Source organism: Myotis myotis, unplaced genomic scaffold (assembly GCF_014108235.1).
Source record: "Myotis myotis isolate mMyoMyo1 unplaced genomic scaffold, mMyoMyo1.p scaffold_m19_p_6, whole genome shotgun sequence".
NCBI lineage: Eukaryota > Metazoa > Chordata > Mammalia > Chiroptera > Vespertilionidae > Myotis > Myotis myotis.
The window spans coordinates 99452193-99477618 of record NW_023416368.1 but is presented as its reverse complement, the minus strand read 5'-3'; the positions used below and the strand labels follow the sequence as shown (position 1 = coordinate 99477618).

The 25426-nt window shown below is 45.3% G+C and overlaps 1 protein-coding gene and 1 pseudogene across 2 annotated transcripts in view; one reads left to right on the top strand and one right to left on the bottom strand.

Annotated features, from left to right (window-relative positions):
* Nucleotides 1-5909: 5909 nt before the first annotated feature.
* On the bottom strand, nucleotides 5910-24433 carry LOC118658597 (annotated as a pseudogene).
* The window catches only part of LOC118658369 (BOLA class I histocompatibility antigen, alpha chain BL3-7-like), a 14476-nt gene continuing 12052 nt past the window's right edge, over nucleotides 23003-25426 (top strand). The window contains exon 1 of one of the 2 annotated variants that reach the window (XM_036313838.1): nucleotides 23003-23237. The gene's annotated coding sequence lies outside the window, so the exon portion shown is untranslated. The remainder of the gene's footprint in view (nucleotides 23238-25426) is intronic. The other variant, XM_036313837.1, reaches the window with a different exon arrangement.

Here is a 25426-nt window from a genome sequence, read left to right as displayed (position 1 = left end):
CCAGAACCACAGGAACGCTGGCTGAGTGGAAGTCCTACAACTAGGAGGAAAGAGAAACGCATACGGACACTCAGAGGAGGCGCAGTGCTGAAGTCAAATTCTGAGGTGCGGAGTGCGCGGAGCAGGCTGGCGACGGAGGGCGCGGTTGGTGTTTTCAATCGGGAGGGAGTCGCAGACTCTGAGCTCCAGATCCCGGCGAGTCTTTAGGGACCCAGACTCAAATGGGAGAAGCGAGACTGTCTGGCTTCGGTCAGAGCGAGTGCAGCTTTCTCTCTGAGCTTTGCAGCGGGTGCTGGGACTCAGAGAGGCAGAGCCCCTGGGGACAGGACTGAGAGCCGCCATAACTGCTCTCCCTGTTGATCCTGTGCGACCCGCCCCGCCCAAGCCCTGCACACAGGCATTTGCCGGATAGCCTCAGGCAAAGGCTAGATTAGCACCTCCCTAGAGGACAGAAGTTCTCTCACTGCTGACACAGCTGATTCTCATAGCCACTTGGCCTGGAGGTCAAACCCTCCCTGGTATTAGCTACAACAAGGTTTAACTATAAGACTGCGAACAAAGACCACGAGGGGGTGCACCAAGGAAGCATAACAAAATGCGGAGACAAAGAAACAGGACAAAATTGTCAATGGAAGATATAGAGTTCAGAACCACACTTTTAAGGTCTCTCAAGAACTGTTTAGAAGCCGCCGATAAACTTAATGAGATCTACAAGAAAACTAATAAGACCCTTGATCTTATATTGGGGAACCAACTAGAAATTAAGCATACACTGACTGAAATAACGAATATTATACAGACTCCCGACAGCAGACCAGAGGAGCGCAAGAATCAAGTCAATGATTTGAAATGCGAGGAAGCAAAAAACACCCAACCGGAAAAGCAAAATGAAAAAAGAATCCAAAAATGCGAGCATAGTATAAGGAGCCTCTGGGACAGCTTCAAGCGTACCAACATCAGAATTATAGGGGTGCCAGAAGATGAGAGAGAGCAAGATATTGAAAACCTATTTGAAGAAATAATGACAGAAAACTTCCCCCACCTGGTGAAAGAAATGGACTTACAGGTCCAAGAAGCTCGGAGAACCCCAAACAAAAGGAATCCAAAGAGGACCACACCAAGACACATCATAATTAAAATGCCAAGAGCAAAAGATAAAGAGAGAATCTTAAAAACAGCAAGAGAAAGAAACTCAGTTACCTACAAGGGAATACCCATACGACTGTCAGCTGATTTCTCAACAGAAACTTTGCAGGCCAGAAGGGAGTGGCAAGAAATATTCAAAGTGATGAATACCAAGAACCTACAACCAAGATTACTTTATCCAGCAAAGCTATCATTCAGAATTGAAGGTCAGATAAAGAGCTTCACAGATAAGGAAAAGCTAAAGGAGTTCCTCACCACCAAACCAGGATTATATGAAATGCTGAAAGGTATCCTTTAAGAAGAGGAAGAAGAAGAAAAAGGTAAAGATACAAATTATGAACAACAAATGCACATCTATCAACAAGTGAATCTAAAAATCAAGTGAATAAATAATCTGATGAGCAGAATGAACTGGTGATTATAATAGAATCAGGGACATAGAAAGGGAATGGACTGACTATTCCTGGGGGGGAAAGGGGTGTGGGAGATGTGGGAAGAGAAGAGACTGGACAAAAATCGTGCACCTATGGATGAGGACAGTGGGTGGGGAGTGAGGGCGGAGGGTGGGGCGGGAACTGGGAGGAGGGGAGTTATGGGGGGAAAAAAAAGAGGAACAAATGTAATAATCTGAACAATAAAGATTTAATTAAAAAAAAAAAAAAAGAAAGAAACTTTGCAGACCAGAAGGGAGCAACAAGAAATATTCAAAGTGATAAAAAGCAGGGACCTACAATCAAGATTACTTTACCCAGCAAAGCTATCTATATGTATAAAAGCCTGCCCTAGCTGGCTTGGCTCAGTGGATAAAGCATCAGCCTGTGGACGGAGGGATCCGGGTTCGATTCCAGCCAAGGGCACATGCCTGGGTTTCGGGCTCAATCCCCAGTGCGGGGCAAGCAGGAGGCAGCCAATCAATGATTCTCTCTCATCATTGATGTTTCTGTCTCTCTCTCCTCCCTTTCTCTCTGAAATCAATAAAGAAATATATATATATTTTTAAAAGCCTAATATGCTAAGTGTCCAACTAATCGGTTGACTATTCGGTCAACCACTTGACCAGCCACTATGATGCTCACTGACCACCAGGGGGCAGACGCTCCACCCGGTAGGTTAGCTTGCTGCTGGGGTCTGGCCGATCAGGACTGAGTGAGACAGGCCGGACATGCCCTGGAGCCCTCCTGCAGTCCCTCCCCAGCCAGCCAACCTCCTGTGGTCCCTCCCTGGCCTCTAAAATATTTCTTCTAATTAATTTTCTTTCAATGTGCATGAATTTGTGCACCAGGCCTCTAGTCATTTAGAATTGAAAGACAGATAAAAGAGCTTCCCAGACTAGAAAAAGCTAACGGAATTCATCACCACCAAACCAGTACTATATGAAATGTTGTATTATATCAAATGTTATATTATATTAAATGTCTTCTTTAGGAAGAAAAATATCAAAAATATGAACAATAAAATGGCAATGAATACATATATATCAACAATTTAATCTAAAATAAATAAATGGATAAGCAAAACAGAAACAGCCGCATAGACACAGAGAACATCTTGATGATTGTCAGGTGGAATGGGGGTTTGGGGGATGGGTGAAAAAAGCGAAGGGATTAAGAAGTACAAATTGGTTGTTACAGAATAATCATGGGTATATAAAGTACAGCATAGGGAATATAGAATATATTATTCTAATATTAGATACTAGTGTCAGATGGGTACGAGATTTATTTGGATGATCACTTAGTAAGTTATGTAATGTCAAATCACTGGGGTGTACACATGAAAATAATGTAATAATGTATGTCAACTGTAATTTTAAAATTAAAATTTATTTTTTTTAATTTATTTTAAAAAATGAAAAAAAATAAACTGGCTTCAGATGCTATTTGCTGCTTCTTGGACTTTATTTCTTAATTAAATCTTTATTGTTCAGATTATTACAGTTGTTCTTTTTTCCCCCCATAGCTCCCCTCCACACCGTTCCAACCCCACCCTCTGCACTTACCCCTCACTGTCCTCATCCATAGGTGCACGATTTTTGTCCAGTCTCTTCCCACACCCCCCACACCCCTTTCCCCCCAAGAATAGTCAGTCCACTCCCTTTCTTTTTTGTGTGTGTGTTATACATTATTTTTTATTTTTTTTAATTCTTTATAAGTTAAGGTATTACAGATGTGTCCTCATCCCCCACATTAAACCCCCACCCTCCCCCCCACTCATGTGCTCATCCCCCTGTTGTCCATGCCCCTGATTCTATTATATTCACCAGTTTATTCTGTTCATCAGATTATTTATTCACTTGATTTTTAGATTCACTTGTTGATAGATGTGTATTTGTTGTTCATAATTTGTATCTTTACCTTTTTCTTCTTCTTCCTCTTCTTAAAGGATACCTTTCAGCATTTCATATAATACTGATTTGGTGGTGATGAACTCCTTTAGCTTTTTCTTATCTGTGAAGCTCTTTATCTGACCTTCAATTCTGAATGATAGCTTTGCTGGGTAAAGTAATCTTGGTTGTAGGTTCTTGCTATTCATCACTTTGAATATTTCTTGCCACTCCCTTCTGGCCTGCAAAGTTTCTGTTGAGAAATCAGCTGACAGTCGTATGGGTACTCCCTTGTAGGTAACTGATTTTTTTTCTCTTGCTGCTTTTAAGATTCTCTCTTTGTCTTTTGCTCTTGGCATTTTAATTATGTGTCTTGGTGTGGTCCTCTTTGGATTCCTTTTGTTTGGGGTTCTCTGCGCTTCCTGGATTTGTAAGTCTATTTCTTTCACCAGGTGGGGGACGTTTTCTGTCATTATTTCTTCAAATAGGTTTTCATATCTTGCTCTCTCTCTTCTTCTGGCACCACCATAATGTGGATGTTGGTACGCTTGAAGTTGTCCCAGAGGCTCCTTACACTATCTTCACATTCTTGGATTCTTTTTTCTTTTTGTTTTTCCGGTTGGGTTTTTTTTGCTTCTTCATATTTCAAATCTTTGACTTGATTCTTGCGATCCTCTAGTCTGCTGTTGGAACTCTGTATAATATTCGTTATTTCAGTCAGTGTATGCTTAATTTCTAGTTGGTCCTTTTTCATAACCTCAAGGGTCTCACTAGATTTCTTGAGGGTCTCACTAAATTTATTGGTGGTTTCTAAAAAATTCTTGAAAAACCTTAGAAGTGTGGTTTTGAACTCTATATTTAGTCGTTTGCTTTCCTCCATTTCTGTCATTTGTGACTTGTTTCTTTGTCTTCGCATTTTTTATGCTTCCCTGTGTTGATAGAGTGTCCTATAGGGCCCAGTAGCTCAGCCTCCCCAATTACCTGAGGTGGACACTCTTGGTGCACCCCTTTGTGGGCTTTGTGCACAGTCTTCTTGTAGTTAAGCCTTGATTGTTGTAGGTATCACTGGGAGCAATTGACCTCCAGGCCAATTGGCTGTGAGAATCAGCTGTGTCTGCAGTGAGAGAACCTCTGTGTTGGAGACACTCTTCTGGGGCAAGACTTGCTTCAGTGGGGTTTTGGTGCTCACTGAGTCTGCCCCCTGAGTGTGTTCCTTATGGATCTGAGGAGTTGTAATCTGGATGGTCCCACTCTGACCACTGGGTACACTGGCTCTTGGATCTCTAAGGAGGTGCTAATTTACCCTCTGCCTGAGGCTACCCAGCAGGAGCTATGGAGACATCTACAGATTCCTCTTCTTTGTTTGGAGTTTGGAGGTGCCCAGATGAGGCCCAGCTGTGAAGCGATGCAAGCTGCTGTGGGGCCTTGGGTCTTCTTTTGGAAGTTCTGGGTCTCTCTGACCCAGCTGTAGTTTGTTAGATAATTTTATATTGCAAAGGGCCAGGCCTTTCATATGAAAAAGCCTCTGTGCACAGCTTGGGTGGGGCAGGGTCTCAGAGGATCAACAGGGCTGAGCAAGCAGCTATGGCTGCTCCTCAGTCCTACCCTAAGGGCCCTGCGTCTCAGTGTCCCGGTAATCAGCTGCAAGCACCTCTGAGAGAAAGCTGCCCTCGAGTTTTGACCAATGCCAAACAGTCCAGTTTCTCCCCATATGAGTCTGGGTCCCCAGAGACGCTCCTGGAACTAGAGTCAGGGCCATCAGGAGCTTGAGACTCCCTACTGATTGAAAAAGACAGTGCATCCTCAGTTGCCAGCCCTTTCCACATGCGCCTCCGTACCTCTGCACTTTACTTCCGCACCTCCTCTGAGTCTCAGTGTGCTTTTCTCTTTCTTCTAGTTGTAGAATTTCCACTCAGCCAGCCTTCCTGTGGTTCTGGATGATGTCTGTTTTGTCTTTTTTTAAAAAAATATGTTTTATTGATTTTTTACAGAGAGGAAGGGAGAGGGATAGAGAGTTGGAAACATCGATGAGAGAGAAACATCGATCAGCTGCCTCCTGCACACTCCCTACTGGGGACGTGCCTGCAACCAAGGTACTTGACCGGAATTGAACCTGGGACCCTTGAGTCCACAGGCTGATGCTCTATCCACTGAGCCAAACCAGTTAGGGCCCGTTTTGTCTTTTAGTTGTATTTTTGTAGTGGTTTTGCGAGGCAGCAATTTCCGGTGTTTACCTATGCCATCTTGGTTTCTCTGCTTCTTGGACTTTTAAGAAGCATTCCTAGTGAACTTTATAGAATTCTGAAGACACAGTTATATTTTCCTTTTGAGTTTTATACTGCTTCAGTATTTATAAGAGGCCTGGGAATAGCTGTAGCATTTCATATGCTTTCTTAGAAAAAAATGCACAGTTAGTTCCCTTGGCCACTGAAGATGTTTCTCATGTAATCAAACAACAGTTTATACATCTTGATCCTATTCTTTATTTGACTGTGTTTCTTTGGAGTTAAAGTGGCTGTGATAGCCTTATCCAAAGCAGTCTCCATTCCCTCCCGGGTTAAAGCTGAACATTTCACATCGGAGTCCCGCTCCTATCTCTGTTGCTAGTTTCTGACCGTGTTCCACACATACAGGTTTTTCTTTCATATCATTCAGTCTTGCTAATGGTTTTAGGTCATCTTGGAGATCAATCTGAGTTCCTGTTAATAAAAATACATTTGATGAGTATTTCTTAAGTTCTGGTGCCCACTCCTCTTTCACATTTTTGAAAAGAGATTGGATTTACCACAGAGAAGCATATAAGGAAAACATTAGTCATAGGATAAGATAAAGGCCTCAGACTGTGAATGTTCCCCCACGTCCTACGTGTTTGAGGGTTCAGGATCTGGAAGAGGAGCTGTATGCCAATGAAAGAGACAAGACAAGAAATAATAATTTGGAAATATTGGGGGCCAGGCGGGCAAGCCCAATGCAAGAAAAAGGATTTCCACTGGTGCCCAGGCCTTGCCCACCTTTTATTCAATCTTGGATACACATACAGCCCTTAGTCAGGCAGGCAATTGCGGTAGCAGACAGAGTATCTTAAAGGTCAGTAAATATTAGAAATATTTATTCTGAGCCTATTTGGTCAGGAAATGCTTAAGCCCCCATTGTCCGGACTAAACAATCGGTGCATCACCCTGGCCCTTGCCAGGGTTCAAGGGTCTCCAGCCTTCCGGAATCCTTGTTTGCACGTCTCTGATAGTGAAGACAATGGGCTGCTTCCCACTTCAGACCATCATAGCCTTTCTGTCTGGCCCTGTCACAGAGTCAGTCCCAGGAGGCACTGCTTGCTCCTCAGGGTGACACTGACTGTGGTGCTGGGAGACTGTGGACACACACACCTCCAGGAAGGCATCAGTTGGCATAGCTTGTGAGCAGGCACGTCTAAACTCCTAATGATGAAAATTCTTAGAATTTATTCTCTTTTTTTATTGATTTCCGAGAGGAAGGGAGAGAGAGGGAAACATCAATGATGAGAGAGAATCGTTGATTGGCTACCTGAAACCCAGGCATGTGCTCTGACTGGGAATCAAACCGTGACCTCCTGGTTCATGGGTCGATGCTGTCAACCAATGAGCAATACCAGCCGGACAGAATTTATTCTCTTAACAACTGTCCTACATGCCATTAAGCAGCGTTAGCTAAGTCATTATGGTGTATATTACATCCCTAGGACATACTTATATTATAACTAGAAGTTTGAATCTTTTGACTCCCTCAAATTCCTCTCCCTCCCCCACCTCTGATAACCACAAATCTGATCTCTTTTTCTATGAGTTTTGTTTTTCTTTGTTTTTAAATTAAATTTCATATATAAGTGAGATCATGCAGTATTTGTCTCTGACTTATCTCACTTAGCTTTTAAAATTGGCCTGAAGCCATAAACACAATATTTATTAGGATACATTTAGATTGTATTTGTCCCCGACCACCATCCACTTGAGCATCAGTCCTGAGAGCCATACTGTGGCCGCCGTCCCCTAACCCCCGGGCCACCTGGGGATCCACCACCCCCACAGCAGCTCCCTGCAGCAGGGCCATGTCCCACCACCACCACCACTGCCCTGCCCCTTGCCAGCCCTCCCTCCTCACTAGTTTCTGAACCAAACTGACTACAATTGCCAGGAAGCAAAATCTCAATTGATTGAGAAGATGCACTTATTTTGTACATCAGAATCAAGGAGAAGACATAAGGGGGATATAAGAAATTCACTGGCGGTAGATTAGGGAGACAGGAGAACGCAAAGCAGGGAAATCTCTGGGATTGGATAAAAAGTAAATCGAAGCCCTAACCGGTTTGGCTCAGTGGATAGAGCGCCAGCCTGCAGACTCCAGGGTCCCAGGTTCGATTCCAGTCAAGGGCATGTACCTTGGTGTGGGCACATCCCCAGTAGGGGGTTTGATGGAGGCAGCTGATTGATCTTTCTCTCTCATCAATGTTTCTAACTCTCTATCCCTCTCCGTTCCTCTGTGTAAAAAAATCAATAAAATATATTTTTTTAAAAAGTAAAGCAAGTAGACACATCCTTCTTTTACATAAGTGAGTACAGGATACTTAACAATTAACACAATAACAATAATAAGGGTTCCTGCTCTAGTGGGAGATATGCTCTGAGGGGTCTGGGAAAGGGAAATTATCCTGACATTCCAAAGGCATGTTATCGCAAAAAGACAACAGACGGCCTGAGTTAAGGTAATGATTGACCCTTGTCAAGAAAGATACCAGCCTTGCCCTAGCTGGTTTTGCTCAGTGGATAGAGTGTTGGCCTGTGGACTGAAGGATCTGGAGTTCGATTCAAGTCAAGGGCACATGCCTGGGTTGTGGGTTTGATCCCCAGTGGGGGGCATGCAGGAGGCAGCTGATCAATGATCTCTCATCATTGATGTTTCTATCTCTCCCTCTCCCTTCCTCTCTGAAAAGAATAAAAATATATTAAAAAAAAAAAAAAGAAAGACACCACCCTAGAACATGACTACTCGCCATGACTCGCTTTTAGCAACAAAGTTTTCATTACAGACCATCCCATGTGGGTGCTTTAGGTCTCTGAGTTTGTAAGGCCACCATGCGGGTCTATCCTGAGCTTGTCAGGTTAGTATGTGGCCCCTCTTTCGTCCACATACACACTGAGTGGCCAGATTATTACGACCACCCCATCAGTACTTCATTGACACTTCCAAAAATACTGAATATTGAAAACTTCCTAAGCAAATACTCTCAAGGTTTTATTATGGTTATTATTTGCATAACTAATTCACTTCATTGTACTGATGGGGTGGTCATAATAATCTGGCCACGCAGTGTATGTTGCAACTATTTTTTAACATTTGTTATTTGTGTTTTAACCTTTTTAAACAAGGGTTTTCAGATAGAATTAAGCCTTATTGCTGTAGGTATCTGTTGTATGTAATGAATTCACTTCTGTTTTTAGCATAGAAATATACCAGTTTTATATAAGATTGAGAAATGGTCACACAATTCATTTTCTGTGGTTCGGATGAAGACCTTAAGGTGAAAAATCTCCCCTTGTTTTTACTGGCTTTACCCATGGTTTCTTCGTTATTTGGACCAAAGTATTATATCTTGAATCATCTAAAATTTATTTTAGTATGTGCAGTAAAATAGTCATGCAATTTCCCCTCACTCAGTTAGCTGGCTTTTCCAATATAACTTATTTAATAGTCTGACATTGACCTGTAAAATTGTATTTTTTTTTTCACTTACTAAGTGCTCATATCTACAGGGAATGGTTGCAGACTCCTAATTCTTTTCCATCAATTAGGGGCTCTATTCTGATACCAGCACCTAGTGCTTCAATTACCAAAAATTTAAGGATTATTGATATGTTTGATGTGTTACGTTTTCTTATCCAAACACAGGTGTGTCCTGGCATTTATCCAGACTCTCCTATTGCTCAGAAAAGGGTTTTTTTGTGTTTTTTTAAAATATATTTTATTGATTTTTCACAGAGAGGAAGGGAGAGAGATAGAGAGTTAGAAACATCGATGAGAGAGAAACATCGATCAGCTGCCTCCTGCACACTCCCCACTGGGGATGTGCCCGCAACCCAGGTACATGCCCTTGACCGGAATCGAACCTGGGACCTTTCAGTCCGCAGGCCGATGACGCTCTATCCACTGAGCCAAACCGGTTTCGGCATCAGAAAAGTTTTTTTATAAAACAAATATTAATAGTAGTTTTATAAATTACAAAAGTAATATGTGCTCTTTGTAATAAGTCAACTCAAAAGAAAAAGATTTTATGTATATAAAACATATATACATACATATATGAGTATATACATGCATGGTATACATGTATATATAAATCTGGATCAGCCCTAACCGGTTTGGCTCAGTGAATAGAGCATAGGCCTTCGGACTAAAGGGTCCCAGGTTCGATTTTGGTCAAGGGCATGTACCTTGGTTATGGGCACATCCCCAGTAGGGGGTGTGCATGAGGCAGCTGATCCATGTTTCTAACTCTCTATCCCTGTCTCTTCCTCTCTGTAAAAAAATCAATAAAATATATTTTAAATAAATAAATAAATCTGGATCAATCACAAAAGCCTTATGTTGAAGAAATAATTTTTTTCAAAGAAATGCCTTCAATACATCACACCATTTATATAAAGCTTTAAATATGCAAACTAATTTTAAATAACCAAAAATTTGAAGGTGTATGCTTGTGCATATTATGATTAGAATGCATAGACATAAAGTAAAATTGGATGACATGCAGTTTCAGGAGGGAGAACATGCAATGTGATCCAGGAGTTGTACACAGCAGTATTCAATCCTTCTTGAGTACATTTGTGTTTTTTATATTAGTGAGTCCTAATAGTGTGGGTGGGGCACCCTCTCTGTCCCCAGCTGTTGCCAGCGGAAGCAGAATTCCTGCAGTGTCGCAAGGAAAGGAATTTCCTAAGACTCACAAGGACAATGAGTGATATTTATTTGTGTGAAATTAAACCCCTGGGTTTCCAGGGTCTCACTTCTCTCCATCCTGCCGTGGAAAACCTCCAAGCTTGTCTTCAGAAGGGCAAGAATTCAAGCCACTGCCCGGAGTCCCCACTTCATTTAAAGCATCTACATCTGGCCAGCTTAGCTTGTGTTCCCAGCTGCAGCCCATTGCGTGTGGAGTCCATGGCCATGCGGTTGGTAGGGCCACACGGGGAGCTAGCGCACGAATGAGTGCAGGCCATGGAGTAAGTGTGGAGCAGGAGCACGAGAGAGAGTCGGTTTCTTTGGTTATTTTAACCTTCCAGGATTTCATGAGCATGCAGTGGCTCCACCCGCCCAGCCAATCATCTTATTCTCAGGTTTGACTGACAGACAAGCATTTTCCCTGTCACCCACCTTCGCTGTGCATGCAGCCATCTCCCTCTTTGTTTGACCCCTTTCCCCAGAGACCTGCAGGGAATGGATGAAGCTGCCCAGATGACCGTGCTTATAATGTCTGGCCTCCTCTTTGCTTTCTTTCTGTTATTAATATTAATAACTAGCTAGTTACAATGGTAACACTAAGACTTTTGAATGTCTGAAATATTTCACAATAATTATTTGAGTTAATTATTTTGTTTATCATTCCCTATCCAACTGGGCATCATGAGATAAACAACATTAACAGTGTGCATCTGTCCACAACTATTTATGTTCATAGAAAAATATACATAAAGACACTAATAGTTTTTCCTTTATAAAAGTAAAAATGGAATTCTAATATATATATATATATATATATCCCTTAATGTATATATATTTCATATACATAATATAGATTCATATATATATACATATATATATTTCATATATATGTTAAACAAAAAATTTTAACTTCCATGGCTAAGAGTCTTTTTCAAAAAAAAGGATTTATTAGGCCACTGCTAGCAAAAAAAAAAAAAAAAAAGACAAGTTTTGCATCTTGGAGTCTAAACCCCAAGAAGCATGGCTAATTAGGAAAGACTTGTCCAGGAGGTTTGCAAGTATTTTTTAAAATCTTTATTGTTGTTGTTATTGCCGAAACCGGTTTGGCTCAGTGGATAGAGCGTCAGCCTGCGGACTGAAAGGTCCCAGGTTCGATTCCGGTCAAGGGCATGTACCTGGGTTGCGGGCACATCCCCAGTAGGAGATGTGCAGGAGGCAGCTGATCGATGTTCCTCTCTCATCGATGTTTCTAACTCTCTATCTCTCTCCCTTCCTCTCTGTAAAAAATCAATAAAATATAAAAAATAAAAATAAAATAAAATAAAATAAAATAAAATAAAATAAAATAAAATCTTTATTGTTGAGAGTATTACAGATTTCCCCCTTTTTCTCCCTCATTGCCCCCCTCCACCTGGTTCCCACCCCACCCCAGGCCTTCACCACCCTATTGTCTGTGTCCATAGGTAATGCATATACGCATATAAGATCTTTGGCTAATCTCTTCCCTCCCCCTCTCCCGTTCCCTCTGAGATTCATCAGTCTGTTCCATATTTCCATGCCTCTGATTCTATTTTATTCATCAGTTTATTTTGATTAGGAGTTCTTGTTTGTTCATTTTGATTTATAGATTTAATTATTGATAGATATTTATTTATTGCCATTTTAATGTACATATTTTTATCTCTTCTTCTTCTTCTTCTTTTTTCTTCTTCCTTTTTCTTCTTCTTCTCCTTCTCATTCAGGAATACCCTTCAACATTTCATGTAATACTGGTTTGGTGGTGATGGACTCCTTTAGCTTTTTCTTGTCTGTGAAGCTCTTTATCTGACCTTCAATTCTAAATGATAGCTTTGCTGGGTAAAGTAATCTTGGTCATAGGTCCTTGTTATTCATCACTTTGAATATTTCTTGCCACTCCCTTCTGGCCTGCAACGTTTCTGTTGAGAAATCAGCTGACAGTTATGGGTGCTTTCTTGTAGGTAACTAACTGCTTTTCTCTTGCTGCTTTTAAGATTCTCTCTTTGTCTTTAACCCTTGGCATTTTAATTATGATGTGTCGTGTTGAAGGCCTCTTTGGGGTCATCTTGTTTGGGACTCTCTGTATTCCTGGACTTGTAAGTCTATTTCTTTCACCAGGTAGGGGAAGTTTCCTGTCATTATTTCTTCAAATAGGTTTTCAATACCTTGCTCTCTCTCTTCTCCTTATGGCACCCCCATAAAGTGATTGTTGGTACGCTTGAAGTTGGCCCAGAGATTCCTTACACTATCTTCATATATTTGGATTCTTTTTTCTTTTTGCTCTTCTGATTGGGTGTTTTTTTGCTTCCTCATATTCCAAATTATTGATTTGATTCTCAGAATTCTCTACTCTACTGTTGAATCCCTGTAATTATTCTTTATTTCAGTGTATGCTTCATTTCTGACTGGGTCTTTGACATTCTCACTAAGATCTTTGAAAGTCTCCCTGAGTCCCTTGAAGGTCTCATTAAGATCTTTGAGTAACCTTATAACCATGGTTTTGAACTCTGTATCCAGTAGTTTGTTTGCTTCCATTTCTTTCCTTTGTGACATATTTCTTTGTCTCTGCATTTTGGCTGCTTCCTGTGTTTGTTTCTATGTGTCAGGTAGAGCTGCTATGCCTCCTGGAATTGGTAGAGTGGCCTTGGGTAGTAGGTGTCCTGTAGGGCCCAGTGGCTCAGCCTCCTCACTCACCTGAGCTGGGCAGTTTAGGTGCGCCCCTGTGTGAACTCTGTGCACAGTCTTATAGTTGAACCTTGATTACTGTTGGTGTCACTTGGAGGAATTGATCTCCAGGCCAATTGGCTATAAGAACCAGCTGCAACTACAGTGGAAGAGCTTCTGTGCATAAGACACCCGATGGAGCAGGACTTACTTCAATGAGGCTTTGATGCTCACTGAGTCTGACCCTTGAGTGTGTCCCTTGTGGATATATAGAGTTGTAATCTAGTATGGTCTGAAGCTGTTCACATGTGCACTGGCTCTGGGGCTCCCAGGGAGATGCAAAGTCAGCCACTGTCTGGGGCCACTGGGCAGGAGCTACAGAGGAATCTGCAGATGGCTGCTACTTGTATTGGGCTTGTGAAATGCCCAGGCGAGGCTGAGCTGTGAAGCAAGACTGGTTGGTGCTAGTGCCAGGTCTTGGGCCTTTTATTGATAGGTTTGAGGCACACTGAAGCCAACTTCTGCTTGTTTGAGAGATTTTAGCATTCTGAAGCCTGAGCCAGGATAGGCCATTCATATAGAAAAGCTGCTGCAAACAGCTTGGGTGGGGCTGAAAATTGGATGGAGTGAGGTCTCATGGAATCACTATGGCTGAGAGAACAGTGTGAGCCAGGCTGATGGAAACTCAGATATGGCTGCCAGTCAGCTCTGTGATGGAGGTGGTCCCAGCACAGGAACAATGACCCCTGCACGGACCCCCATCTGGGAGTAAACTGCCCCCAAGTTCCTTCCCTGACACCAGACAATCCAGTTCTTCCCCATATATCCCAAAGTCACTCAGCACTGGAGCTCAGAGGGATCAAGTCTGAGTAAGCTCATATGCCAGCCCTTTAAGTGGAACACCTGTGTCTCCAGCAGCCTCTGCATCACTCAGCCATAATCCCTGCTGGTTTTTATAGCCTTAAGTTATGGGGATTTTTCTTCCCAGTCCTGAAACCCTGGGCTGGGGAGGGGGGGGCTGGTGAAGGGCTGGGACCCCTTGCTGCTCATGCAGGACCACTGCAGCCAAGATATAACTCCCAATTTTAAAAAATAGCACACATGGTTGTCAGACCAGCCAGTTCCATGCCTCTGCTCCTCCTACCGGTCTCACTGTGATTTCTCCTTTACTTCTCTAGTTGTAGGACTTCCATTCAGCCAGCTTTCAGTCAGTTCTGGATGATGGTTGTTTTGTATTTTAGTTGTAATTTTGATGTGGTTGTGGGAAGCAGCAAATACCGGCATTTACCTATGCCACCATCTTGGTTCTCTGTTTGCAAGCATTTTTTATACACCAAGTAGGTGGAGAAAATGTAAGCTATTCTGAAAAGATTTACATTAACTATAGACAAAGAGAATGGGCTAACTCTGGGACAGGCACAGCGGAGTCCACAAGGAAGAAGTGTCCACTCTTGTGAATTTGAAACTGGACAATGAATGGGTCCAGGTCATCTGTCACTATTTGAGCCAATTAAGCAGAGACAGGGTTGAATCATGTATGAGCATTTATTCCAATAATGCCAGCAGTATGGGAGAGCAGCAGTCATATCCACGAAAATCTGCTCTAACCCTTCCCATAAGCCAGCTGCTTATATTGGGTAGAAGGACAAAGATTACACAGGAAAGTAGGAATTACAGGCATGGGGAAGTAGGCCAGGTATAATGATTACAGGTTACAGGTTTGTTTTTACTTACTATTTCAATTTCATTAGTTGTTATTGGCCTATGCAGGTTTCCTGATTCTTCCTGATTGAGTATGGAAAATTGTATGCTTCCAGGAATCTGTCCATTATGCCCAGGTTTGTTGGCATATAGATGTTCATGGTATTTTCTTATAATCTTTGTATTTCTGTGGTGTCAGTTGTTATTTGCCTCTTTCATTTCTGATTTTATTTACTTGTGTCCTCTCTCGTTGTTTCTTGATGAGTCTGGCTAAAGGTTCATCTGCCCTAGCTGGTTTGGCTCAGTGGATAGAGCGTTGGCCTGCGGACTAAAGGGTCCGAGGTTCGATTCTGGCCAAGGGCATGCACCTTGGTTGTGGGCACATCCCCAAAAGGGAGTGTGCAGGAGGCAACTGGTCAGTGTTTCTCTCTCATTGATGTTTCTAACTCTCTATTCCTCTCCCTTCCTCTCTGTAAAAAATCAATAAAATATAAAAAAATAAAATAAATTAATAAAGAATAAAGGTTTCTGCCCTAACCGGTTTGGCTCAGTGGATAGAGCGTCGGCCTGTGGACTCAAGGGTCCCAGGTTCGATTCCGGTCAAGGCACGTACCTTGGTTGTGGGCACATCCCCAGTAGGGAGTGTGCAGGAGGCAGCTGATCGGTGTTTCTAACTCTCTATCCCTCTCCCTTCCTCTCTGTAAAAACTCAATAAAATATATTTTAAAAAAAAAAAAAGAATAAAGGTTTCTCCATCTTGTTTATCTTTTCAAAGAACCAGCTCTTTGTTTCACTGATCTTTTTTATTGATTTTTTTTGTCTCTATATCTATTTCCACTCTGATCTTTATTATTTCCTTCCTTCTACTTACTCTGGGATTTTCTTATTCTTTTCCTCATTATTTTACTTATAGGGATAGATCATTTAGTTGAGCTTTTTCTTGCTTCTTGAGGTAGGCCGATAATGCTATGAGCGTCCCTTCTAGGACTGCTTTCATGGTGTTACATAGATTTGGAGTTGTTACGTATTCTTTTTTATATGTTTCAGGAAGTTTTTTTATTTCTTCCTTGATCTCATTGGTAACCCATTCATTGTTTAATAACATGTTTTTTTAGCCTCCAGGTGTTTGAATGTTTTTGAGTTGTTTTTTAAATATATTTTTATTGATTTAAGAGAGGAAGGGCGAGGGAGAGAAAGATGGAAAAATCAATGATGAGAGAATCATTGATTGACTTCCTCCTGCATGCGCCCCACAGTGGGGTTTGGGCCCACAACCCAGGAATGGGCCCTGATTGGGAATTGAAACGTGACCTCCTGGTTCATAGGTCAACACTCAAACACTGAGCCACACCAGCTGGGCAAGTTTTTTTATTATAGTTTATTTCTAGTTTCATGCCATTGTGATTCGAGAAGATGCTTGATATGATTTCAATCATCTTGAACTTATAAAGACTTATTTTGTGTCCTAACATGTGGTATATTTGAGAACGCTCTATATGTACTTTTGCAGCTTTGGGGTGAAATGTTCCGTAAATATCAATTAAATCCATCTGATTTAGTGTGTCATTTAAGGTTGTAGTTTCCATATTGATTTTTTTTTTAAATATATTTTATTGATTTTTCACAGAGAGGAAGGGAGAGAGACAGAGAGTTAGAAACATCGATGAGAGAGAGACATCGATCAGCCGCCTCCTGCACATCTCCCACTGGGGATGTGCCCGCAACCCAGGCACATGCCCTTGACCGGAATCGAACCTAGGACCCTTCAGTCCGCAGGCCGACGCTCTATCCACTGAGCCAAACCGGTTTCGGCCCATATTGATTTTTTTGTTTGGAAGATCTATCCAGTAATGCCAGTGGGGTGTTAAAGTCTCTACTATGACTGTATTGCTGGTGATCTTCTCCTAAAATTCCTCCAGAAGTCTTTAGGTATATTTAAGTGCTCCTATATTGCATGCATATATGGTTTCTTTTGCATACATATATGTTTACAAGGGTTATATCCTCTTGTTGGATTGATCCCTGTAGTATTATGTAGTGACATTTTTGTCTCCTTTCACTGGAGCATGTAAGCCATTTACATTTAAGGTTATGATTGATACGTTTTTTCATTTTTATTCTTTATGGACATGCTCCGCTTCTTCTTCTTATAATAGTCCCTTTAGCATTTCTTGCAATTCTGGTTTGGTGATAGATAATAAACTCCTTTGGTTTTTATGTGTGTGTCTGGGAAGCTCTTTATTTCACCTTCAATTTTGAATGATAGCCTTGCTGCATAAAGTAGTCTTGATTTCAGATCCTTGATTTTCATTGCTTTGAATACTCCATACCATTCTCTTCTGACTTGTACTGTTTCAGCTGACAGCCTTATGGGAGCTCCCATGTAGATAACTGTCTCTCTCTCTCTCTCTCTCTCTCTCTCTCTCTCTCTCTCTCTCTCTCTTTCTTCTTAAGATTCTCTCTTTGCCTTTAATGTTTGCCATTTTAATTATGATGCGTCTTGCTGTGGTCTCTTTTGTTCAGTTTGATTGGGACTCTCTGTGTTTCCTGAACTTGTGTGACTTTTTCCTTCACCAGGTTAGGGAAGATTTTTATTATTATTTCTTCAAAAAGTTCTCTATCCCTCGCTCACTTTCTTTTCCCTCTGATACCCCTGTGATGTGGATGTTGTTCCATTTCATGTTGTCCCAATGTTCCTTTATATTCTCCTCATGCAGAGGAAGGGGGCGGGGGAGAGAGAGAGAGAGAGAGAGAGAGAGAGAGAGAGAGAGAGAGAAACATCAATGATGAGAGAAAATCTTGATTGGCTGCCTCCTGAAAGCCCCCTACTGGAGACTGAGCCACAACCTAGGCATGTGCCCTGCCTGGGAATCAAACCATGACCTCCTGGTTCATAGGTCCACACTCAACCACTGAGCCACACTGGTCAGGCTCCAGTGTATTGTTGATGTCACCTATAGTATTCTTCATTTCCAACTGGTTGTTATTTATGGTTTCTATGTACTTTATCATGCTGGTGTAATTCTCACTAAGTTCCTGTGGTGGTATTTTAAGTTCCTTGAGCATCCTTAGAACCATTACTCTGAACTCTATGTCTGTTAAATTGTTTACTTCCATACCATTTATTTCTTTTTTCTAGATATTCCTTCCTTTCTTTCATTTGGGTGTTGTTTCTTTGTCTCCCCATTTTAGTTATCTTCTTGCATTTCTTGCTATGTATTAGCTATAACTGCTATGACTCCCAGTCTTCATGTGTAGACCTTTGGTAGTAAATTTCCTTTGGGGCCCAGTGGTATGGTCTCCTTGAAATCCTGAGCTGGCTGCTCTAGGACTGTCCCTTTGTGGGTTATTTGGGCTCTGCTGTTGTAATTGGGTCTTGATTGTTGTCCCATTCATGCATGGTATCTCCTCTCAAGCATCCTAACTGTAAGGCTCACCCTGACCACAATGTGCAAGCTGTTGCACAGGTGCTGACAAAACAAAGCAAAACAGGAAATAAATGAAAACATACAAAAGAACTCAAGAGCAACAGCAAAAACTGCCGCAAAAGAAAAAAGAATTAGGAAAGAGAACAAGAATAATAAGAAAAAGTAATAATAAATAAAAAGAGTACTAGAAGAGTCTTAGCTGGCTTGGCTCAGTGGATAGAGCATCAGCCTGAGGACTGAAGGGTCCCAGGTTTGATTCCAGCCAAGGGCACATGCCCAGGTTGTGGGCTTGATCCCCAGTGTGGGGCTTGCAGGAGGTAGCCAATCAATGATTCTCTCTCATCATTGATGTTTCTTTTTTTTTTTTAATTAAATCTTTATTGTTCAGATTATTACAGTTGTTCCTCTTTTTTCCTCCCATAGCTCCCCTCCGCCCTCACCCTCCCCCCCCCACTGTCCTCATCCATAGGTGCACAATTTTTGTCCAGTCTCTTCCCGCATCCCCCACACCCCTTACCCCCTCAGAATAGTCAGTCCACTCCCTTTCTATGCCCCTGATTCTATTATAATCACCAGTTTATTCTGTTCATCAGATTATTTATTCACTTGATTTTTAGATTCACTTGTTGATAGATGTGCATTTGTTGTTCATAATTTGTATCTTTACCTTTTTCTTCTTCTTCCTCTTCTTAAAGGATACCTTTCAGCATTTCATATAATACTGGTTTGGTGGTGATGAACTCCTTTAGCTTTTCCTTATCTGTGAAGCTCTTTATCTGACCTTCAGTTCTGAATGATAGCTTTGCTGGATAAAGTAATCTTGGTTGTAGGTTCTTGGCATTCATCACTTTGAATATTTCTTGCCACTCCCTTCTGGCCTGCAAAATTTCTGTTGAGAAATCAGCTGACAGTCGTATGGGTATTCCCTTGTAGGTAACTGAGTTTCTTTCTCTTGCTGCTTTTAAGATTCTCTCTTTGTCTTTTGCTCTTGGCATTTTAATTATGATGTGTCTTAGTGTTGTCCTCTTTGGATTCATTTGTTTGGGGTTCTCTGCGCTTCCTGGACTTGTAAGTCTATTTCTTTCACCAGGTAGGGGAAGTTTTCTGTCATTATTTCTTCAAATAGGTTTTCAATATCTTGCTCTCTCTCTTCTTCTGGCACCCCTATAATTCTGATGTTGGTACGCTTGAAGTTATCCCAGAGGCTCCTTATACTATCTTTGTATTTTTGGATTCTTTTTTCATTTTGCTTTTCTGTTTGGGTGTTTTTTGCTTCTTCGTATTTCAAATCTTTGACTTGATTCTTGCGATCCTCTAGTCTGCTGTTGGAACTCTGCATAATATCCTTTATTTCATTCCGTGTATGCTTAATTTCTAGTTGGTCCTTTTTCATAACTTCGGGGTCTCACTAGATTTCTTTTTTTTTTACTTTATTTTTTTTTATTATTTTTAGTTAAGGTATTACAAATGTGTCCTCATCCCCCCCATTAACCCCCAACCTCCCCCCCACACCCCGCACACTCATGCTCCCATCCCTCTGTTGTCCATGTCCATTGGTTTGGCTTATATACATGTATACAAGTCCTTCGGTTGATCTCTCACTAGATTTCTTGAGGGCCTCACTACATTTATCGGCAGTCTCACTAGTCTTTTTGAGGGTCTACTAAATTTATCGGCGGTTTCTAGAAAGTTCTTGAAAAACCTTAAAAGTGTGGTTTTGAATTCTATATCCAGTCGTTTGCTTTCCTCCATTTCTGTCATTTGTGACCTGTTTCTTTGTCTCCACATATTTTATGCTTCCCTGTGTTGATAGAATGGCTTTCTGTGCTAGGTGTCCTACAGGGCCCAGTGGCTCAGCCTCCCCAGTTCCCTGAGGTGGACACTCTTGGTGCACCCCTTTGTGGGCTTTGTGCACAGTCTTCTTGTAGTTAAGCCTTAATTGTTGTAGGTATCACTGGGAGGAATTGACCTCCAGGTCAATTGGCTGTGAGAGTCAGCTGTGTCTATGGTGGGAGAACTTCTGTGCTGAAGACACTCTTATGAGGCAAGACTTGCTTCAGTGGGGCTTTGGTGCTCACTGAGTCTTCCCCTGAGTGTGTCCCTTATGGATCTGAGGAGTTGTAATTGGATGGTCCCACTCTGACCACTGGGTACACTGGCTCTTGGATCTCTAAGGAGGTGCTAATTTAGCCTCTGCCTGAGGCTACCCAACAGGAGCTACGAAGAGATCTGCAGATTCCCCTTCCTTGTTTGGGGTTTGGAGGTGCCCAGATGAGGCCCAGCTGTGAAGCAATGCAAGCTGCTGTGGGGCCTTGGGCCTTCTTTTGGAAGTTCTGGGTCTGTCTGGCCCAGCTGCAGTTTGTTAGGTAATTTTCAGATTTCAAAGGGCCAGGGCATTCATATGCAAAAGCCTCTGCTGCAGCTTGGGTGGGGCGGGGTCTCAGGGAATCAACAGGGCTGAGCAAGCAGCTATGGCTGATCCTCAGCCCTGCTCTAAGGGGCCGAGCGTCTCAGTGTCCTGGTAATCGCTGCAAGCACCTCTGAGAGAAAGCCGCCCTCGAGTTCCGAGTTCTGCCTGCTGCCAGACAGTCCAGTTTCTCCCAGTATGAGTCTGGGTCCCCAGAGACTCACCTGGAACTGGAGTTCAGAACAGTTGGGGGTTTGTGACTCCCTCCTGATTCAAAAAGACAGCCGTGTCCTCAGTTGCCAGCCCTTGCCTCATGCGCCTCCATACCTCTGCACTTCCACACCTCCTCTGAGTCTCAGTGTGCTTTTCTCTTTCCTTCTAGTTGTAGAATTTCCACTCAGCCAGCCCTCCTGTGGTTCTGGATAATGTCCGTTTTGTCTTTTAGTTGTATTTCTGAATATGTTGTGGGAGGCAGCAATTTCCGGTGTTTACCTATGCCGCCATCTTGGTTTCTCCTCCTGTGCTGTTTGCATCTTGCTGTCTTCCTCATCCTCTTGTCCTTCTCATCCTTTTGTCCTGTCCTCACCTGCCTATTGCACAGGGAGGGATTTTGAAATGTATGAGAAGGTGGGCCTTGCTGAAAGAGGGGAGGGCCAGTCCCACAGTCAGCAGGTCCTCTCCACACAGTGATCATCCTCCAGCAAGAGCTGGAAACAGACCCTCCCTCATTATCCTCTCCTCTCATCTCCCAGCTGCCCATCCTGTGCCCACCACTGTGGGAAGCCGGTGTGGGCTGCATCATAAGGGCAGCCAGGTAGAGTCATTGTTTGGGGCCACAGGAGAATTTACCTGGCTGAGGGACAGTTGAGGAGGGCTTCCCACAGATTCTGAGTGTCTCCAGCTGCCTTCTCTGCAGACACGAGTGTGGAGGGGCAGCACTGAGGGTGGAGATGGGGAGAAGACAACCTTTCTTCAGCCAGGCAGCACTAACCTCAGACTTGCCCTTCAACATGGAGCTGGCTCTCCTAAGAGGCCTGCAAGCTTTGAAAGGCTGTCTGTCCCACCAGGGTTGCCAGTCCCAGCCATGTTCCTTGCTGGGACTGGCTTTCTCCAATCCTCTGTGTCCAGGAGCCCATGTCCAGTTACACACCTCTCTCTCTTCTTCCACCCACCCTGAGCGTCCCTCCTGCCTGCGGACCTGGACCATCTTCAGGACCAGGTGGGCTAAGCTGACCCTGGGAGATGTAGGTCTGGAAAGAGGGCAAGGGCTCTAGCCCAGAGCACTGTGACTTCCTGCTGCTCATGGGCAATTGCAGCCAGCACTCCCACACAGGAGGACACCATGCTGCCTGGAGCCAGCTGACATCACTCAGAACAAACATGTCCTGTTTGCCACCTTCCATACTTCCTCCTCCTTGCAAAGGCCTCAGGCCAGAGCAGTGAAGACCTTAGCCAGGGAGCCTGTTATTGGCAGGTGACCCCTGAGATGGAGATTGTGAAAGATGAGAATTAATAGCTCCCATAAGACCTAAGGTCTCAGGTGAACCTGTAGAAGGATTTAGCCTTCAGCTCCCCCTGGGGAGCACTGAGGGAGTATCCCAGTGGATGTCTGGGCTGGAGATCGGGGAGAATGGAGCTAGGGGTGGGGGAGAGTTTGGCCAATGTCCCTGGAACACCATCAAGCACTTGGGACAGGACGTCCCCATGAATTTTCAAGTAAGAGAAATTGCCCAGCTGAAAACTATTGTCTTGAACATGGGTTCCCTGGTCAGAATTCAGCGGGACTGTGAGCCTGGATGGGAAAATAACCTTGAGTTTTACTAAGCGCTGGCTGTAATGTAGCCATTCCCCCGACGTGAATGGAGGTAGCAAAGCGCAGTAGACTGAGCAGGACCCGGCCTCGTCCCCAACAGAAGCCACAGGTGTTTTCGAACCACATGACAGTTGTGGCAGACACCTGCCCTACTTCCCCAATGACAGTACGTCGTTGGCTCCACCGCTGGATACCGTGTCATGAGGCGGGGAAGAAGCATATAAGCTATCTCTGTATACACAGAAGCCTGATATGCAAATTGTCCCCTCGGGAGTTTGACCGGGAGTTCAATCGCTCACTATGACATGCGCTGACGGAAGGCCTTGATTGGCCCTGATCGCCCTCCAGGCCTCGGGACCCTACCCATGCCTGAATTTCATGCACCGGGCCTCTCGTATTTTCACAATTACCAACATGATTGGTTTTCTTTCATATTTTTCTTGGTTTTCTCTTTCGGAGGACCAGCAGAGGGGGCCAGCAGAGCATCCGCCGGAGCGGGGGCGGGCTGGGAGGGGCGGGCCGGGCGGGGCGGGTGGTAGCACCTAAGCGCCCCCGGAAGAAGCTGAGCGTTGTGCATCCGGAGACCCCGCCAGGGAGGCGTCCGGGTCCGAAGGCTCCGAGCGCTGACGCAGGGCCAGCGGTCCCGCAGCCGAAGGCGGGCCCCGCCCTGGAGCAGCGCGAGGCTGGCGGCCCGGGGGCCCCGGAGCCCGGCGCGCGCGCCGCCGGCGCTGCTGCTGCTGCTGTGGGAGCTGGTGCGGGAGAGCGCGGCAGGTGAGCGGGGGTCCCAGTCACCCCCACCCGAGTGCAGTGGCGTGGAGGAGGCGACGGGACGCTGGCTGAGGCTGCGGAGGCCGCCTCCAGGTTGGAGAGCTGGCCCGGAATCTGCGGGGGACAGGGGTTCCGGAACGTCCGGGCGAGCCGGTGGCCAGGCGCCCCGTGGGCGGACGGGTTTGGGGGGTGCTTTACAGCCAAGGGCACTGGGCTAGGCAGGTCTTCGGTTTTGCCGCCTCCCACTGTGGCCCCCGGATCGGGATGAGCGGCCAGCGGGCGGGGACCGCGGGGGACTGGCGGGCACGAGACATTGGCGGTGACACCCCCCCCCCGTCCGGGACCCCGCCGAGGCCACAGCTTCCTGGGGGTCCCCGCTGGCACTCGCGCTCGGCTCCCCGGGCAGGTCCCCCCTAGGCAAGCTCCGTGCGGGCAGGGACCCGAGCCGACAGGTTCTCCCCCCCCCCCCCCCGCTGGCTCGGTCCGTCGCGGGCGGGAGGGGGTCTCCCTGGGGGGAGGTCTCCGGGAGGGGGTCTCCCTGGCCTCTTGGCGAGGCTCAATCGGGTGGCCCCGGCGGGAGTGGAGGGTGAGGAGGAAGGAGCCAGCAACCTGGCTCGGGATTGCCACTCTCGCTCAGTTTCGTTGGGTGCGCAGAGCTGGCCGGCCGCGTCCACCCCGAATTCCCCGCCGCAGGCCACGGGCGCCGCCCAGCGTCCATTCGCAGGCGGGACGTGTCGGCCAGTGGCGGTCATGCCAGCTGCGGTCCTGTGTGCGGGCCTCTGTTCCAAGAGCTTCACTTACAAGAACATCGATTTACAATCTGCAGACTTAAAATAAGGCCCAGGGGGGCCGCTAGGTGGCAGCACTGGGACCTGGAGCGGTGGAACCGTTTCTGCGCCTTAGGATCTAAGGCTTAGATGAGCCTCAGAATGTTCTTAACACATAAAAGGAAACACGGGATTACCAGGGAACCCTCCCGCACACCGTGGCCGCCGACCATCATGAGAGGGAAGGCTGTCAGCTAGAAGTCTGTGAAAACAAGCAGGTTATAGCTTCCCTCCAAATCGAGGCTCTCGAACTCACGTTTTCAGGTGCACACAGGGATCTGTGGACCCCTGGATAAGAGCCTCTTCCTGCCCCTCCCTGGTGTGATAAGGGGCCCACGGCTGGTCCCAGTTGTGCAGGGCAGCGATGGTCATGGTGTGTGCATACAGGCCCTGTAGCCTTGTAGGGGGAGGGTCAGGGCTGGCCCAGGGGGATAGGACCCCAAGCAAGGAGGCGAGAAGTGGAGGGGTAAACCCAGGTGTGTGCCAAACTGTAGGAGAGAGATGGCACATGGAGGGGACAAAGCCAGAGGTTCCAGCAGACCCCCTCACAGTGTTCTGGCTGTCCTCCCGGCCCTCCCTGGAGGAGGTGAGGAGTGGGAGGTGGCTCTCAGGACAGAGGTGAGTGTGCAGCAGGGAGGAGCCTCCAGCACACTGCAGATTCAGGTATATCCATCAAACAGGAAAACAGGCTCTGCGAGATGAACTGGTTCCGCGAGGTTGGCAGTTAATTGGCTGGCTAGGACTTGGACCCAGAAGGCTGGCTCTGGAATTCGCGCTGCCTGAGGCAGGAGGGCGTGCTGGCCAGGTGAGAAAGGCTAGAAGGCAGAATGAAATCAGTGGCCTGTGGGACAAGACAACTAGGGACAGAATCATTAAGACAGATCGTTTCAAAGCTGGTTACTAAGGCAAAACTGGAGTTAGTGCTGGGAGGTGGGAGCAGGATGAGGGGGGTGCTCTGGGGTGTCTGCCTGAGCACCCGGCTGGGCGTGCTGCTGGCGCTGAGCTGGGAGCAGTGCGAAGGGCCGGCCAGCGCAGGGGCCTCAGAGGCCGGCGTGGGCACTGAGGCATGCTCCCGGGGGACATCACAGGCCCCCTGAGACTTCTCTGGTCTCCCGCTGCCCTGCCCCCTGCCCCTCAGGTGGTTCTGCAGGCCCTTCTCACTCTGCCTCCCCAGCCCTTCCCTCCATGGCTCAGCTCAGCCCCGGGATCCAGGGGCCCCTCCATGCCAACCTCAGCCACGTCCTTTCTCTGGCCCAGGCCCTGCCCCTGGATTCCAGCCTTAGGCTCTGCACCAACTGGCCTTTCCCGTGGGCCGATCTGACAAACGCTTTGAACAGCACCCCCTCACACCGGGCACTGTTCTAG